Consider the following 19,397-nt stretch of genomic DNA (forward strand, 5'->3'; position numbering starts at 1 on the left):
GGCAATACAAATAGGTTTGATAATTCGGTGTGGAAACAGCTGCCACAGCCTAATGCAAGTTCTGTCGAGGCAGCATACTGCGGTGCATTTATAAAAGGTCCATAACCCACCATTTCTTTTTCTTTTTTTTCTGAAGTGCATTGTAAAAAAACAAAAAAAAAAAAAAAACGGGAAAAAAAAGAACAAGTGATGCTAAAAAAAAATCAGTATCATCTGTCTTCCATCATTTTAAACAAGCTCATTCTCACGGACATGAAAACACATCTCTCCGTACTTACTCTGAAGCACACGCACACACGCACACAAAAAGCCACAACAGATGCCTCGTCTCTGGTGTATCGTATTTGTACGATAACGGGCTGGTGTGGGCGTCTGCAAAACAGCTCAGTTTGCACCTGAGTCAAAATCCATCTTTGCTGTAGTCGCCAACAGCACAGGGGAAAAGGAGCTGAGTAGGACACATCACACCAAGCCCACTCTCTCTGTAGAATACTGAGCCTGTTCGCCTGATGCTCGCTTTATCTGCTCCCTTCCATTTCATGTTTGGTTTAAGATCAGTAAGTGACTGTTGCCCTCCTTTGCCAAAACTATTGCTTTTAGAGGATGGGCAGTGAAGAATTATTATTTTTATTTTTATTTTTTTTTAGTTATGAGAAGCCAAATGTTATTCACAGCTGAAATTTGGGACTAAAGAATCATTTGAAATGTTAATGCTCTGAGTATACCTTTTGTTTTGTTTAGTTTTTTCCCTTTTGGGCCTTTAAGCAAGAAAACTAGAATAAATAGATTTTAATGTGGGAACCGCTTAAGTCAGTATCGAACACATTACCCCGCATTTAACTTGTTAAAGAAAAGGAAAGAAAAAAGGACACTATCCAAGAAACTAGCCACGAGGAATGCTTTTGAAAGCTGCAGTGAACAGCTCTTATAGAGGATAGCAGAATTCATAAAACCTGCCACCTTTTGTCCATCCCTGTGTTGGATGTACGCTTGAGCAAAATGACTGCATACTCGAAGGGCACCAAATAATTGTGGTGCTTCAGGCACAGCCAGTAGGACTGAAATAAAACAAGTGCTCTCTCACAATCCATGCTTGCTAAAAATAATCCTGTTCAGACGAGGGTGGCAGATTCTCGGCTGCATCCTCTGCTCTGTGGCTGTGGAGGCAACTGTTTGATAAGTGTAGAGCTATGAGAAAGAGATTGTACATAACGGTGTGCCTCTGTTCCACTGCACGCACATAAAGGTTTTTGATCCAGCACACAATCTGGTCATTTGTCCTGAATATGACTTAAACTCACAAAGGCAATTTGCGAGCAATGCTTGGATCATTTCAGACAAGTATGCAAGGCGCGTGAACCACAATCCACACAAGCAATCGCTCTGTACTGCACTAGTTTTGAAGGTTAACGTTCAAATACTTCTATCTGCACATTGGCAATTAATGACGCATTTTAAACACTTCATAATGAGGGTTTCCCCGTGAAACACTTGTTACCTAGCAACTGCAACCGGAATACATTACATCTGCATGCTCCCACAACTTAACATATTTTAATGTAAACCTAGATTCATTTTGCACACCACGTGATTTCTATAGGAAAGACGTGCTGACTGATGATGATTTCTCTCCATTTTGAGCAGCAGGAGTAAAAACCAGGAGAAGACTGAAGGGTGGTTTCACTTGACTGAGCAAAGTCTCTGCCCTGCTGTTGGTCATTCACTTCATCATTGTCTTTTCTTTGCCATTGCAGCGTCTGCTGTGGCTCTGGGATGAATATTTCAGGAGACTACACTATGTTCCATTTGTTACTTTGGTTGTAAACAGTGTTGGACTCCTCCCCAGGTAGCATGGTGTTTACATGCTGCCAAAAAACTCTGTTCACTTTACACAAACACTTGGCTGTTTGCTAATATGCTATTACCGTACGATTTATGCATCTGAACTGAGTTGGTTCACCTATTTTCCACTCTAAAATGTGTTCATTTTAAATAAACATGCAGGAATAAAATCACTGTTAAAGAAATCTAGCCTGCATTGTAAAGAAACTAAGCACTTATATAACAATAAATGTTAGATTCGTGTCTCTTCAGGGTAATTTTAAAGCAGACTCTCCTTTAAAAATACATTATTAATCCATGCCAGATGTTTGAATCTGATGAAAATGCCAGTTATGAGATGCTGAACAGCCATGTGTTTATTGGCTATATGAATTTGTTAGACATAGCCCTGCATGTAATTCATAATGCACTTCACTCCCATGCATTTTTGATGCTATAGAAAAATGGAGCAGGCTTACAGCCTCCACTTTCTTTCACCACAGGAGCCGAACCACCCGTCGGCTTTCAGCCTCAGGAAGCTGATTGGACTAAATGTTGCAGAATGAAGAACTATTTTCTCTCCCCCCCTCTGTCTTCCTTTTTGTCAGGGTCATGTAAGCACACAAGAGCTTAATTTTCTTGCCCAATTGTTATTTTGAAGGACCGGTAAGATCAATAGGTGACAAGAGGAAGGACAATAAAGATTAACATGAGCTGAGGAATATAAGGCCACTTCAAGTGATGCGTGAGGGCCATGAAAAGGAAAACATGCCTTTCAGCTTGACTTCAGATAAATTAATTAATGACTTATGGAGTAAGAGGAATAGAAAGCTCACAGTAGATATAGAAGAGGACAAGATGTTTTCATCTCTTTACATCCCGACAAGTGATTGACTGACTTGCCTGTCAATTATAAACTAAATCTCCTGCGGGGGGTAATAGCTGTAGAAAAACAAATCCTAACTGATTTACTCAAACGTACATTTGACCTTTCTTTCGGTTTCCCTGCATTTCATTTTTAAAGTCATACTGAAAGTAATAGAATGGAGAAACAGTCTTAATTAGGGTATAATGGGGAGGACACTACCTGGAGGCAATGAAGCTGAAAGTTGGTGAATTTGATAGCTTTAACAAGATTGCATTTAAAAGTTACGTTCAATTATGGGCTGCTTTTCAGACACAATAAATCATTCACCGACTGTAATGAACGATGGAGTCAAAAAATAATAGAAAATAAAACAATAACAAAACTTTGCTGTGAAAAATAATCCCATGCTACAGAACTAATGACCATCATGGTTTGGTGGTACTGCCTTGCCATTTAAACTAATGATCACTAAGAAAAAAAGATAGAAGTAACCTGTGCAGAGAAAACATGACTGGGCCATTAGGTCTGAACTGTGATTTATGGACAGCAGTGAGCTAAAGCAAACTGTGGATAGCAAAAAGGTCAACAAAAATCAGGACTTCTAGTGAAAGAAGTCATAAATGCATAACAATTTGAAAACACACACCTCTCACTGCAGACAAAAGTCTGTTATTACTTTTTAAAAATGGTTTATAACCTCTGTACTTTGAGGAAATATACTGCAAAGTGCCCGGCCACCTCTTATTTAAACTGACAGGTAGGTCTGAGGGCAACTGTCCCCTCAAGGACAAACATCCGGCATCTGGACCTGGAAAGCTAAGCTGCTGTAAAAGGAGAATGTCACACACAGCAACAGCTTGTTTACAAAGGTAAACTAAAGATCATCATAGCGAGAGGAGGAATAAAACTAGAGGGAATTGGTTTGAGAATGAGCTTTTTGCTGTTACGATTTGTACACAGTGTTCTTTCATAGTTTTGCATTTTCAATCTGTTCAAAGCATCTCTTAAAAAATCTGTTATTCCAAGGTTTTTGACATCTAGCCAAAAACAACAACAACAAATCACTCCAATATAGAAACTAAAACTTTTCCCACAACAATTTTGAAGTTTTCAAAGCTGTTGAGGCTTTGCTGTGTCATCAGTTGGGGGAATTATTCATTCTGGCTCAGCTCAAAATATGCTTACCATCTGTTCCATTTTATTCCAGTGCCTGGCTCATGGCTCATGTTTAATGTATCTGTGATAATAGCATCATCCATGTACAGCACAATGGCCTGCTCTACATCAGGAAATCAGTGAAAGCAATCAAAAGGGAGACCTTGGCTGCATGAATGCTTTCAAAACGACCTTTTATCTGAATAAACTGCTTCATTGCCGGTGAAACGGACAATGCCCATACATAATCGACCTTCTAAAATATACATTGCCTTGAAAACTATGAAATACACAGAGTTATATATCAATAAGATGACCACACTACAGCAGTATTAAGATCTATTTAAATCTTTAGCCTGTGAGGTTAAGTTTGATTGACGTTAATAAGATCATTCCCTTGAGTAATATATGGGGGACATATGGAAGTGGAATATCTAATGGCCCTTCCAGGCACATTTGCTTATACATATACTGTATAAGACATGCACATACACACATACACCCACACACATGCTGCACTTTAAATATATGTACACATACACAATTAAGAACACAGAAGCGACTGAAATTACATGTGTAGGTTTCCCAAACACTAACATTCCACTGACCAACTCAGTGATTAGAAAATTAAATCCTTAAGGGATGTGTATATACGCTAAGATAAACCGTGCAACAGGAAAGACACACGCATTTTCAACAAAGTTTGTGGCATTACAGTACTTGAATTTGCCTTGAATTGAACTGAATACAAATGTTTCTGTACATACAAGAGGTCAAGCAGCACACCACTAAAGATCAGTGCCCTTGAGTCACGTTTTTCTTATGGTAATTTCCATCTCTGCGCAACACACAGCAGACTGTTAGTTACACCCAGCATGTCGCAGTCATGCTGTAAGCCTAATACCCATGAATACTAACTCTGCTTATATTAGAGGCAGTATGGAAAAACAACATTTCATTAAGAAAAAAAAAAGAAAAAAAGTTTTCAACAATATGACACCAGGCATTTTTTTCTTTGCATTATAAGTATTGTAAACAAACAAACAAGAAAAAAAAAAAAAGACAATAAAAAGGTCATTCTGAGTCTTCCAGCCAGAGTGAATACAATCTGCAAAACAAGGCAAAAAAGCAGCAAATCCTCACAGGCATTATCTGCCTGCGCTTTGTTTGTTTGCATACAGCTAATTAGTTCAGTTATGTTTTTGTTTCCTTGGACTATCGCTGTCACATTCTGTTTTAAATGTGCTCGCACATCCTTCACCTGCTGCCCTTCCTGTGTGATCTCCTGCCCCACCCTAATGTGCTGCACCTGTGTCCAACTGTCGTCTCGTTCCCACGCTACACAAGTTTCACGTGTTCCCTTTGTCCTCTGCCAGATACACTTTTTTTCACAGCAGACATTTTGACAGAAATTAGTAGGTAAACACAGGTGTTACTAATTACATTAATCAAGGCACTGCCCCTAAATAGACACCTAATCTTCATCATTGTCACTGGTAACACCTGTTTCTTTTTTTCCCCATGCAGTAGCTGCTTTAAAAATGCCTTTCATCTTCATCCGTACGTCAGAGATTACATCTCCGTGTTTGTCACACTTCCACGTGCTGCTCTGGCTTCTTCTTTTGTTTGCCATACCTAACTATCTACCTGTGTAAAAAATCTCTTTTTAGTACTTTGAGCAAAGACTGAGGTTTTTAACTCTGTTACAAATTGACGTCCTCTGCTTCCACTTCTATTTGAAAGATCTCCTCAAAGTGTTACATAAATGTCTGATACATCACTATCTAGAGAGCTACGGTACTTTGTATATTTGCAAATATTTGGCTCTGGACACATAAAATCTTCTGTGTTGCCAATTCCTCCACAGGAGGAATTTCAAATGCACTCTGTGATGTGCCAAGCCAATCTTTCAATTTATCGTCTAATGGCAGCCACTCTCATCAAAAACATATTTGAATATGTGTATCTTCATTTGTGATCTTCTGCCGAAGAACGTTGGCTCTAGGCAACTAGCCTGTGGGGGCCACATCAAATGACTTTGGCTTTGAGGAAGATGAGAGAGTAGCATCATCTTAATCTTTTGCTCCCAGACAGGGCTTTCACTACTACCTTTAATCACCTCACTGTGAATTCTCACTGCTGGCTCATGCTTCCTCATTCCATTTTATCCTTGCCCAAAGAGAACCACCTAGCCTTGCAAGTAACCACAGTGGACAGCTGAGGTGGCTCATTAACACCAGACGTGTCCAAGTCTAGGAAACGCGCTTCCTAATGGCTTAATTAAGACATAGTGTGGGGTTGCAGGTATTGTGCTGCAATATTTCGACCTGAAATTGTTTATATGAAAGAACCCGAACCTACTCTCAAAACACATCTTACTTGTAGAGCTGTCTGAATATTCTATGCAATATTTAGCTGGTTTGCTATGAAAATATAATAAAACTTTACTTAAGGAAAAGAATGTATGAATCTTACCGTGAGCTTATCCTAGTGGGGTCACATCAGTGACAGCTTTCCTCCCTGCTGTTGCTGAAAATAAAGAATGATTATAAGATAGGATAAAGCACTTTCTATGTGGCTAACATATTTATAGTAGTGGTTTGAAGATTATATACAATAATCGTGGGCATAAATGTCATGTCAATTTTGGGTTTTGAATGATTTACTTGAACTGTATAACTTAAATAAACAAGAGCTGGGAGCAGAAGTTTAAATTTATTTGGGTTTTCTTATGTTTAGAGGAGTAATGGTGAGCCTTTCAAACCTAAGAACACTGTACCCACTGTCAAGCATGGTGCCTGTAGCATCATGTTGAGGCGCTGCTTTGCTGCGAGTGGGAATGGTACATTGCACAAAGTAATGAAGGAGCAATTCTTACAAATTCCTCAACTTCAACTTTTGGAATGGATATAGTAAGGTAACATTAAGTTTATGGACATGTCTTTCTCAAATAACCTACTTCAACCCTATAGGAATGTTGTGGACTAAAACATCTGGGTCTACGCCAGGAAACCAACCAATTAAACCAATTCTGCCAAGAGGATCGTTCAAATATTGAGCCAGAATCAAGCCAGAAGCTTGGCTACCAATTTAAACTTGTGCATGCAGATTTTGTGCACAAAAGGTATGCTGTACACTCATCCCACCCTGGAAAATGAACAGGGCAAAGAAATCATGAAAAGCCCAAAATTACCATGACATTCATGCCCATGATAAGTGTATGAAACATTCTGACCAAAACTTTATATTACAAAAGATATAAAATGCCTTATTTACATAACTTCAGAAAATAATGTGCTTTGTTTTACCTGTGTTAGAATACTTAAGGCTATGTTCTTTAATCAGCAGATTTTAACCCAGGTTTTGCAATTCTGGCCTTTCTTATATTAAAAGAAATTTACCTGTGTTATTTCTGTAGAGCTTCTGGCAGTGGGCACTAGGAGCAAGGAGTCACAAGAGAGCTGCAAGAGACTGTCAGTCTGCTGTGAAGTCAGCCAGATGGGAGACATCTTCACCGCAGGGAAAAGCAGTGAACAGAAACAGGTGAAGAGAGAAAGAAAGAATATAAAAGCAACTGAAGCAGAATTAGAGGAACTGTGTGTGCGCGACACAAGGATGTCGGATGTGGCAGCCAGGAAATCGCGGAAGTTCAGAGAAAGACATGAATAAAACAAAACAATGTGAAGGGGTGGACGAGCAGAGAAGTGAAAAGGAAGTAGGGAAAACAAAGGGTTCTTCCTGGTGCTGTGGATGCTAATATTCATATGTGTCCAGTTAATAAGACACAATAACAGCTGATTATTGTGTGTGTAACCCTGAATAAGCTGGCTGTGCATGAAGGGATGCGTCATAACAGTGGTAAGATACAAACGCATCACCCAGGATAAAGGTAAGAAGATAGAAGTGAGGGGGATGGAAAATAAAAATATAAAACAAAAGGGCATACGCACTTTAATTCCATGCCAAAACCAAAGCTTTGAGGTCTACGTATCAACCCACACGCAGACACATTCTCTGTGCGGTGATTTAGAGCAACTCAGTCACAATTTTACAAGGCAGCAAGACTCATGATCTCCTGTCCCGGAGAATATAAGCTGTCCATCAGCGAGAACTCAGGCAGCAACAATACATGTGATACCAGGATTCATCACCTGCACACAGATAACCTTGCTGCTGCCCTCGGCTCCTGGCTGTCAGATGCACTCCTTTTTGCACTGATTTTGTGGAGTATCGCAATTACTTGTTAGTTAAATTGTGCAGCATAAACTGAGGCCATTGCATGGTTAAGTTGTGTAACACCACAACATTTACATTCAGGGAGCTTCATCTTGACTGTGAGGTCTTTCAGTGAAATTAGCCTCAGTTATTAAAACTGTCTATCAGGCATGTGGTACAGTTAATAAAATTGCCCAGGTCAAAGCTGTTCTTCAGCAGAACAGCGTTATCATTAATGGCAATTCATTATGAGCAATCAGCATTTCCCCCCCTCACTGTATGAGCTGAAGTCCTTGGATTCCTGCATCACGTTAATTCGCTTGCACGCATGGAAAAGCCCTGCTGTAAACGGCATTTTATCCTACGAATCAGCACCGTTTGCTGCACACACTCTGTGCGGACAGCGGCAAGAAAACCACACTTTCAAATGCTTCGTACAGTAAATCTTTTAACAAAGCTTACATGGAAATGGCAAAGCAGATTATTAAAGGCGCCCATGAGATGGGGAAGTACTGTACAGTACATTCAAGAGGCGTTGCTAGGAAACGCTACTGCTGGGTGAGTCAATGAGCAATCCACAGGCTCTAAGAGGAGCTACAATAGAACAGACAGCCTAGCAGCCACACAATAATCTCAGTCCACATGGTCATTGCAATTATGCTAATTAAAATCATCCTCACAGCCACTCCAGTGAAGAAGGCTGTGTTTTTCAGTCCACACCACCTTTTTAAATAATAAGACGAGGGATTAGGACAGGTAAAGGCAGAGTAATGAGGTTTAGTCATATTACAGGTGAGTTAAACACCTGCAAACATACAGAGGGAGAGCAAAGAGAAAGACAGACGCTGTCACACTTTGAGAGAACATACGAGGATAATTACCGAACATGCGGTGAAGGTCAGAGAATTGTTGTGTTTTGTGAAATGCTGACTTTAATGCTCACTGCTGTATTTTACCTTTATGAAACTTGCCTCCCCTTTTGTTGGTAACACAGTGTTTGTATTAAACACGGTGCCGCCATAATTGCTATGTATACTCAAAAAGGGAAAATGCCATATCAAACGTGTGCATACACACACAAACTAATGCGCAGGGAAGAACACGCATACACACACAAGCAGCAAGGAGAGCAGATAATGAGTCACCTATAATGACACACTGCTCTCCTGTCAGACGAGCTCTGTCAGGTGTAGAAGATTTTCCGTTTTGATATGGAGCGCAGGCCACCTTGCTCTGCAGGGGTTGTGAAAAAGTGCTTCTCTCTTTCGTCCATAACACCTCATGCTGCTCGTACTGTACACCAAGGACTGGTTTTAAATTCATATCGAAACAATTCGAACTACAGATGCAAATAAATCTCGCAGTCTGAGATCCTGCCTTTCAACATCAGCACAAACAGCAGTTTATACGGCCGCTATTAACGACATATATGCGCGTGTCATTTTGGATACATCATATACAGGCGTGCTCAGGATCAAAGGGCTTTGGATAAAAAACTTTACTTATTACATTAAGCACCATCTCTCTTTTCAGTGCAGGTTAATAGTTAAAAGTAAAGAAATCAACAGAGCCAAAAGGGGAAAAATGAATTTCTCTGTGATGATGTTTCCACTTGTGTGTCTATACTTATATTATTGCTCTATACTCCATATACTTTAAGTGTGGCAGTCTTTATAGTTTACCTACACAAAATTAAGACACTGTGTGCTTACCACTGATACCCTTCATAAAAGTGGGAAAAGCTATAAAGCATATATACATACACATATAGAGAACGCACGATGATCCTTCAGTGCACCAAGAACACATTAAGGCAAAGCGGCTGCAGGATGTAAGCCTGTTAGTGCCATGGATCTTCATTTAAGATGACAACATTGGACTTGTGCGGGTACATGAAGCAAACAAATCAGCCTTTACAGAGTCAGGAAGTGTCACAAGAGAAGAGGCAAGTCAAATTATTTACATCCACAAAAGGATCCAGCTATCTCTTGCATGGTTTGGCCGTGCAATTGAGCATAAGTATTGTCATACAGTTATACTTATATTCATGTTAGTCTTCTAAATAACCTTAAACTAATTTTTGGTGCATTATTTGTGATGTAGTTACTGATTCTTTTATCTGTTGACAATATTTATTCAGCTGTGAGGTTGTTATATAAGCCAACATCAATTTCTGCTCACATATAGTATTAATGATTATAGAAAAAAGTGGTCACACATCAAAAGCTTGTCATGAAACATGCTTTAAATTAAAATAGAAACCCTATTCAGCCTAATGTTATCAATTTTGCAGAGTGCTCTAATCACTATTGGTGATTAAAAAATATGTGAATATGACTGTGGGTTGAAAATAACCACAATAAAAGGACAATGGCGCCATCTAATGCACTAAAAGAAAATGGGGAAAATATTTAAGAGTTTAAACTAAAACACATTGATACCTACTATTCTTTGAAGCTTCTTGTTGGAATCAGTAGTATTTATCTATGATCTCTATCTTAGGTCTTTTGGGGCTAGAGGGTTTTTCAGTCAAAGAAGAAGAAGAGTCTCCTTGAATCTCCCTGTCTATTTCCACTTTCACGTCAAAGTTGAAGCCGTCTTGTGTAATCTACTGAATGCAGTGTGTGTTGGCTTCAAATCACGTCGCTGTTAATCATTTGCCTCTCCATCATTCCAGACAGGTAGTACAGTAGTATGACTTGACAGCACTCTCCTGTGAGTGTGACAAGGTTGCCAAGTTCTTTCCTCAGTTGTTGTCATTCCCTTCCTTTCTTTATGTTATTAGCTGAATTTGGATATTATGTGGGCGTGGCAGCTTTTCTGCTGCTACCAAATCCCATTTCCCCCAACCATTTTAAAATTGACAAACTTTAATCTGGGACATATTTTTAGGAGATGCGACAGATAGGAGACAAAAGTGATAACATTAAGAAATATTGATTTCATGTGTGCAGATTAGCAGTGTTACTGACACTATTTAAAACTTTCTGTACTGAACCCTTCCACTTTGTTCGACATTTAGGAAAAATATTAATCTGACAACTCAGAACATCAACCCAGCACAGACCAACCTGTAGTTTCTCCTAAGCATTTTTCTAAACCAATATGTGGTACTTGTCTGTCACCATCTAGGCCATCATTCTCTTATATTTGGTTTTATTTTGGACTTATATTTATGTGGTCACACACACTACTCTTCCCCCATCAGAGGTTATTTTTTAGTGTCTGATACAATACTTCACTCTCAGGCAAGGTAGATGAGCTGGTGGTGTTGCCTGTCATTTTTTCAAATCACCTCATTTGTGGTGAAATATCATGTTGGAAAGCACGTGGCTTTAAATACTGTTGCATGATTAATAAAGCTTTAGTTATGTTGACAACGACTCTCCAACTATCTTTAAAATGTTTGGATAACATCTCGAGTTTTTTCTGATTACTTGTTGACAGTCTTGCTGCCATGAAAATATCCAGTTCTCTTACTGCATCCATCCATCTATTTACCTGCAGCTTATCCTTTTTAGGATTTCAGTTGAAGCATAATCCCAGCAAGATGCGAGGCAAACTGCCATGGTACTGAGTCTATGACCCAGTGTTATATGTTCCTTATGTTCTCATTTAATTTCAGTTTAGTTCCTAGTTCTTAGGTTCTTGTTCATTTTAGTCTGTTGTCTTTTGTGCCTCCCTGTGTAGTCTGTCATGTCTAACAAGTATGCTAAGTTCTGTATCCATGTTTATTCATCAGTCAGTGTCTGTTTCTCTGTTCCCTGTATTCAGTCAGTCCGTGTCCTTGTGCGTCTCTTGTTTCCTGCTTTATTTTCATAGTCTCCTATCCTGTGTGCATTATGTTCCCTGGCTTGTTAGTCTGATTAGTTCCAGCTGTTTTTCCCTCCTGTTTCCCATCCCCTCGTTAACCTCTGTGTATTTAGTGCTCTGTCTCTTCCTCTGCTTGCTGTCATGTTGTCCCATGTTGCTGGTCCACTTGCTAGTCTTAGTTCCCAGTCTCTAGTTTTTGTGTTTGTTTTTCTTTGCACAGCAAATAAAGCTGCCTCTTTCAGTTAACCTTTTCATTTGGGTCATGGGTGGTGACCATAGTTGTGTGGGCTGCAGAGGAATCTGAAATTTCAAAGTAGGCTGCAGTGGTCTGTCTGGTATATACTGTGCCAGAATCATTAACACTGGATATTTTGCTATGTTGTGATCATTACTTTCATATCTTTACCAAATGTCTTTGAGTGTTAACTGTGTTGATCTCATGGTTTCCTGTAACAACAAACTGCTGTTTCAATTCCATAAAAGTATTCACATAAAAAAAATTCTCTCTCCCCCCCCCCCATTCAATCACATATTCCTCTAATGCCACCAGGTGGTCACAATTATCACAACAGTCTGGTTGCAGGTAATGTGTAAAGTCAAGGTGGAATTTCTTGAAAACTGATGTAATTAAGGGCCTTATTGGATGAATAACATATTTGTATGACTGTGGCAAGTTTTAAAATTAAGAAACCTTTGAAAGACATTGTGAAAGGCTGAAACTATGGATTTTGTAATTATTGAATTTTCTGAATATTGTTATTTTTGATTTTCACTCATCGTTGTCAAGCTGTTTTGTAAAGAAGAAAAAACCTTCGCAGTCGTGATGCTCCCTCACAGTAAAGCTGATCTAACAGTACAAAAAAAGAAAAAAAAATATACACACACACACACACGTGTATGTATATGTGTGTGTGTGTGTGTGTGTGTGTGTGTGTGTGTGTGTGTGTGTGTGTGTGTATATATATATATATAAGTAATTTTCCATTATTATAAGTAGGCTGTACCTTAATCGGTATCGTGGGACTTTTTTTTTCAGGTTCTGATGTAAAAATTGTGTTTATATACATATATGTTGTCATATTTGTCATGATATTATGAGGTTCTTTGTATTTGGACAGTTTTTATTTCTTGGTTATTCCTGTTTGGATTTCTTTATTATTCTTAAATATTACGAGTTTTAGTCTTTTAAGTTTAGATCTTCCAGACCTGCTTTGATTTTATCGTCTTACACCTCCTCTTTGTCTTGTTTTAGCTTTAGTTTCTTTGCCCTCTCGTGTTCCCTTTTTACTGTGTTTTCTTGTTTCCTTGCCATTTGTATTTTGGTTACTTTCGCTTTTACTTTGAAGATTCTTTTTTCTTTCATGTCCTGTAATTGTTACTTCCTGTCTCTGTTTTCTGCTGAATTCCCAGATTGTTCTCATGTGTTAATTACTTTCATCGGTCTTCTGCTCATGTTTCTTGTTGATTAATGACTCCTCTGTGTATTTATGTTCCTGTCTTCCCCTTAGTCTTTAGCAAAGTGTCTGCCATGCCCCCCTCTGTTTTTGCTGTCACACTTTGTGTTGTTTGGGTTCTAGTTTGTTGGAGTTTTTTTAAAATTAATTTTTCATTTGGACTGCTGCAGCAAAGGCTTTCCTTTTGTTGCCTGTAGTCTCCTGCATCCACAAAGTGAAAGCCTCGCTAAAGTTGACATAAATCTTTCAACTAAAACATTGTATATAAAACCCAAATCTTATTTTACCAACTGTAAAATGCACACCAAGGCGTGTTTCAAACTAATTTGAGGCTTTGAACACCTTAGACAAACCTACAAGTGAAATTTCACACTTTCATTGGTTTTCCAGGAGGAGACATTTGTAAATCCTATTAACCCACTATATACCTACAATATTCTCACTCTGCAACAAATGTAATTTTTAAATGTGTAAGATCCAACTTAATCTATTCAGCTTGCAGTATATGGTAAATGTAGAATAAATAACCCTGTCTACATTTTTTAAAATTCAGATTATATGAAATTTCACACAGAGCTGGCAAAAGACACTATTTTTTGCACAAAAACGTTGTGCCTCATCAACCAAAAACATTACATTCACATCAGGCACTTACAATGTGTTTGTTGTTTGAGTGTGGAGATATGAATGATTTTCTTGTTCTACCAGTCTCAGATTGCTGTTTCAAGAGTCCCCACCACTGTTTCTCAATTAGATTTTCAAGGATGTTAACATGAAAAACTGCATTTACAGCTTAATGATGTGATGGGAAGTTTGAGATATTTATCTTAGTTTGTCCACGTCGACAAAATTATCTTCAAAGTTTCTCAAAGGACAAGACAAATTCAGCACAGTAATAATTAGTATTTTTAATGTTAAAATAATTTTATAAGACAGTAGGTTTACATACCTCTGATGAATTACCTCCTTTTGGTTGCAAAGACATATATGGGGTACTACCAAAAGTCTGACCTGCATAGGCGCATCTGCTCAGTGTCCTCCTCAGTCATGCCGATCACATAATTGCTGCTGAGGACTAATCAGGGAACATAGCTGTCTGTAGTTTTTAGTGTGGACACAAAACGGCCAACAAAAAGCCAAGTTTAAAACCAGCCCACCGAGACTTTAAAGCGACAGCCACACCAAAGAAACATGCACTGCACAGGCGGAAATGGAGGCTATGCTACAAACGTGACTGCTCATCACTGCCTTCGTTACCTGCTGAAGTTCATGGTCTGACTGCTGGGCTGGGGTCAGTAATCACGGAGCTTTAATATCATTCTGGATTTTAGGTTACTTTTGAGTCAGCGTGCAAAGTTGTGTTGGCAGTGTAATTGTTATGATGATTTCTGATATGAGGTTCAGTTCTACGGTGGTGATCGCAGGGTGTGCACAGGTCAAGTGCCACTATGACCCTCCAGAAAATAACGAGGACAGGGGATGATCGTTCAGCTCTTTAATGGCAGATTTAGCGTGGGTGTGGGTATGTGTGTGGGTGGTTCAGTCTTATGGACGCACACTCTCATTGAACCCACATAAACTGCTCCCGAGCATAACTTGTGATTCACACTGCCTCCATGAACACCATTTTTCATCCCAGTCAAAACATTACTCACAAAACGGCCGTGCCCTCTAGTGGCGAGGCAGAAGACTGCATCACAGTCCTGCCTTCAGAACAGTAATGGTGACCCCATCCTGAACACAGAAACTAAAATCAGCACGTTATAGGGTGCAAAATGTTCATTTTAATTTTTTTTTCTATTTGCATCCCTTAGATAAGTGAAGAAACCTACAACGGAAGTAATGTCATACTTCCAGAGATGGGAGGTAACGAAGTAGATTTTTCAGGTATCTGTACTTTACTTGAGCATTACCGACAAGTCTTTACTTTTACTCGCTACATTTTTAAACACATATCTGTACTTTCTACTCCTTACCTTTTAAAGCCGAGTTGTTAGTTTAAGTTCAACAGTATCATTCGTAGGGCAGTTAAAGGAGGCCGGAAGGAGTGCAGGTGTCCAAGTTGTGTTTGTGCTACTAGCATCTAGCTAGCTCTACAGAAGATTGGGGACGCATGAGGGGAGTTTTAAATTAGGAGATACTGTAATTTCAAATGTAACGTTTCTGTCTGCTCAAGAAACACCAGCAAACTGTTTGTGTGCAGTTTCTCGCACATTGTGTTGCTAGCTAAAATTCCAGCTGCTGCATTTCCCAGGGCCAGAAAGAAAAGAGCTGGAGAGGAAGAGAGGGGTTGTATTTAATGGTAAGGGCTACTCAGTAAAACGTGAATTAAATCTGCAGATTAAAATTTTAAATATTTTTACAGACTTTTTTCAATTTTCATATATTTGATTTGCATATCATGTGTTTTGATAAATTATGTATGTTCATTTTCTCAAAAGTCCTGCAAAACAAACTATACTAACTTTATTATTCAGTGTTGCATGAAAACATTGGGTAGTTTTTCCCCCCAAAATAAACAGGTTAGTTTGCAATACTGTGGTGAATTCAGAGTAAAGGTCTGTGTTGGATTGATACACAGTGGCTGTGGTGCTGAAGGTCAGATTTTAGTTACATCAAGTGTAGCAGAGATAAATTTGCATTTACGCTGATGATGCTTCCATTAATTAACTGAATTGCAACTTTATACCAACTGTGTATTATCTAGCATAAAGATAGTATAAACAGTATAGTGTCAGTGTAGGGGATGGATATCAGTCAAGATGGCTCATGAAACTGCTTACATATTGTTGAAATTAGCTTTGTAAATCCACAAAGAGCAGCAGGTCAGTTGATCACAGCATGTACACTAAGAAAACCTGTTGAAGCTCACATTAGAAATTACTGTGAGTTGTGATTCTTTTCCCTATGCTGAGGCATCCAACTGTAACCCCTGACTGTACAAACTTTGCTGTTTAGTTGTGGAGGCAGAGTCACCCTTTACAACACAGGCAACAGAAAATAGCTGTTTTTAAAAAAATAAAATAAAAATAAACTCTTTCACCATATGAGTCCTACATAACAGATCGAAGCTTTCATGAGAATTAGAATTTAGATTGAAATAATATTTTCCTTTCCATTTACTAATATTGTTTTATATTATATTATTATAGTACAAGTTCAGTTACTTTTTTTACAAAAAGGGTTATTAGAACTGTCCTTCAAAGAGCTACTTTTTACTTTCCTACTGTTAGTACATTTCAGAGGCTACACTTTTTTTTACTTAAGTAAATAAGTTGCTTCAATAGTTCAGTATTTAATCGAGTATTTTTAATCACAGGTATCTGTAGTTCTAATTAAGTAAAGAAAGTCTGTACTCCTGCCACCGTTGCTGGAAAGTAGTAGTAGAAGTAAAATCAAGGACAGCTAGCAAAAGTCCCTCATTTTTATTTATTTTTTTCCACTCTCCACAAGTAAAATTCTTGGACAGTTTAAACCAAACATCAGGCCATATATTTGTAAAATGACTCCAAATTGCTCCAAAAGGCACCACAAGCACGATGGCAGTGAAGAGGTCCATTTCACCATTTAACAGAGGGCTAGCAGACTCTAGAACAGCTATAACTAATTCCAGTTAACAGATGGAGTTAAAGTTCACCCAGCTATCCACACGTGTCAGAACCATTCTTTGAAGAGGTGGTGCACACGCTTTTTAATCCTGTGAAGTTGTGTATCTAAGTGGCCCTTAGAAACTTGTAAGAATTAAGTGGATCTTTCAAGAAAAGCACTAATGACTGACTCATTATTTAACAGTTTTTCAGTGAATCATTTCTGAAGAATAATTTTAGCCACTTCTCAGAAATCACATTCACTTTCATTACTTTCCCAATTATGTTGTGCTGGCATTGTAACTTTTGGCTGGACTCCATTTTATGAAAAATTAATGTTTTAAATGAAAGAAGTACCACATCTTTAAACTGCCTTAGAGTCGATGGAAGGTTTAGGCGTGTTGGTGAGGTGTACAAACTTTTACATTAGAGACCAGAATTTGGAAACCGATAGTCTGTGGTCAAATCCACATTGATGTAGTTAACAAAAAGATTGTGGTTTCGAGTAAGTCTAAATAAAAGCTTCTTTCAACTCACAGAGTAACAAACCAAGCTAGGATATTTTGTTTGCTTTAACCAGTGCTGTCAGTACCCAAACAAAGTCATACAAAAAGTAAATTATTTACTGTTAGCCCTGTGATAGACTGGTAACCTGTCCAGGATGTACCCACATGTGTTTTTGTGTGTCTGTGTCTCTGCATGTGCATAAGCTGCTAGAATATTCCAAAATGACCAGGTCATTACAGTAAAACATTAAATGATGGTGTTCAAAAGAAGCATTAACATGAATGGATGATTATGTGTGGACCTGTCTTCTTTAATAACTACATTAAAATAGAAATAATTCGCATTCTAGCTCATTAACATTACCTGTCCACACTTTAATTTGAATTTCTTTAATATTCTGGTCAAACTCCAATGGCTAATTGGACTGCTTTAAGTTGAACTTAATTTAACAGTCTGCTAGCTTATCTTAAGTAGGCCTTTAGGCATTTTTAGTCCTTTTTTTACAAGCAGAATGTGAGACTAATTTACATTTACTTACGAAACAAAATGAGTTCTTTGTGTTAGTTTCTATTTCTGTCCTCTTTGCTTTCCATCTATCCAATGTTGCTGCTCTGTCTCAGTGAGAAGGACTAATGTCAAGGTGACTTTGGGGAGAAAAGTACAAAATGAAACTCACAAAACGTTCAATATTTGCAAGATGACTGATTATTGAGGTAATGACTGCTTTATTAGTCGAGTTAATTACATGTGTTGTGGCTGAAATACAGCCCAAACCAAAATGAAGCCCTACAGTAATTTTAGTTATAAAATAATCTTGTATCCAATAGCTGCGATGTTATACTAAATGTAGAACAGTTTAGACAGCGGTTTATGTAAGCAGCAGGCTGTTTAATAGTTTCAAATATACCATCTGGTTTTATTTTTATTATTATTAGTAGTAATAGTAGTATTTTGTTATTATTATTGTTATTATTATTATTATTATTAATTGGCCAGCATGAAGTGAAATTGGTGTTAAATTACCCTTAACCTGTCCCATAATAATTTAATATAGAACGCTTGATGAATGATATATTTTGAACAATGTAAAGAAACATTTAAGGTAGGTTGTTTGTAAAACTACAACTTTACTGATTAACTGAGTCTTTAACAAACTTTAATTGTAGGTAAAGATGGACAGGCTTTTAAGGTCATACATTTCTGTTTATACTTATTCCTGCAGCATCCGTCCATTCGTTCGTGGCAGGGGAGTCTGAGCCTATTAACCACCAATTAAGGCCGTACCCATGATAACCTCTGGTAAGAAAAATTCTATTTTCTTTATGAGCTGTAGTGACTCTTGAAATTGACACTGACCAGAAGCAGAGAATGTTTGCTTTCAAAGTAAAAGTTTCACCTTTACTTTGAAGGTGAACATTCTCCTTTTCTTTTGTGTTTTCAGTACTGCTTGGTAAGTTTTGTGTCAGTTTGCAGAAAGTCAGTGTCATTTATACAAGCTACTGGTGACCGCAGCAACAGGCTAGTGACCAAACCAACTGCAGTTTTATCAGCTTGTGTATACAATGAGATTTTCGGTACAGCACCATATACCTCTTTGCAACCAATGGCTAGTGAGTGCCGCCATTCTTGTTACTGATCCTTCTCTAGGCCTGTGAATGGGACTTTAGTACTCACTGTCAGAGCAACTGCAAGTAATTGTTGTACAAATCTTTCCTTTGTTATCCATGGTAGCTTGATGGTTACAGATTGGGTCTCTGAGCCTATTTTTTGTTTACATTGAGTAAAGTACTACAGTGATCCTTGACCAACTTCAAAAAATTGCTGATTGGCTTTCTCACATTTCTGTGAGGTGCTTTGACATTTGTATTGCATTAGGGTTTGAATTAGGGCAGGGAAATATGGCCAAAAATATTTATCACGATATATACTTGAAAGTTTGCGATAACGATATAAGTGACGCAAGACAAAATACTTTAC

At 38.2% G+C, this 19,397-nt stretch overlaps 1 protein-coding gene across 11 annotated transcripts in view; it reads left to right on the top strand.

Annotated features, from left to right (window-relative positions):
* The first annotated feature begins 14,271 nt into the window (after positions 1–14,271).
* LOC120731156 overlaps positions 14,272–19,397 on the top strand; it is a 102,548-nt gene continuing 97,422 nt past the window's right edge. The window contains exons 1-4 of one of the 11 annotated variants that reach the window (XR_005695310.1): positions 14,272–14,617; positions 15,141–15,213; positions 15,581–15,628; positions 18,643–18,719. The gene's annotated coding sequence lies outside the window, so the exon portion shown is untranslated. The other 10 variants (XR_005695308.1, XR_005695305.1, XR_005695303.1 and 7 more) reach the window with 10 other exon arrangements.

The sequence above is a fragment of the Simochromis diagramma genome, unplaced genomic scaffold (assembly GCF_900408965.1).
Source record: "Simochromis diagramma unplaced genomic scaffold, fSimDia1.1 OVJJ01000343.1, whole genome shotgun sequence".
In the NCBI taxonomy this organism is placed as follows: domain Eukaryota; kingdom Metazoa; phylum Chordata; class Actinopteri; order Cichliformes; family Cichlidae; genus Simochromis; species Simochromis diagramma.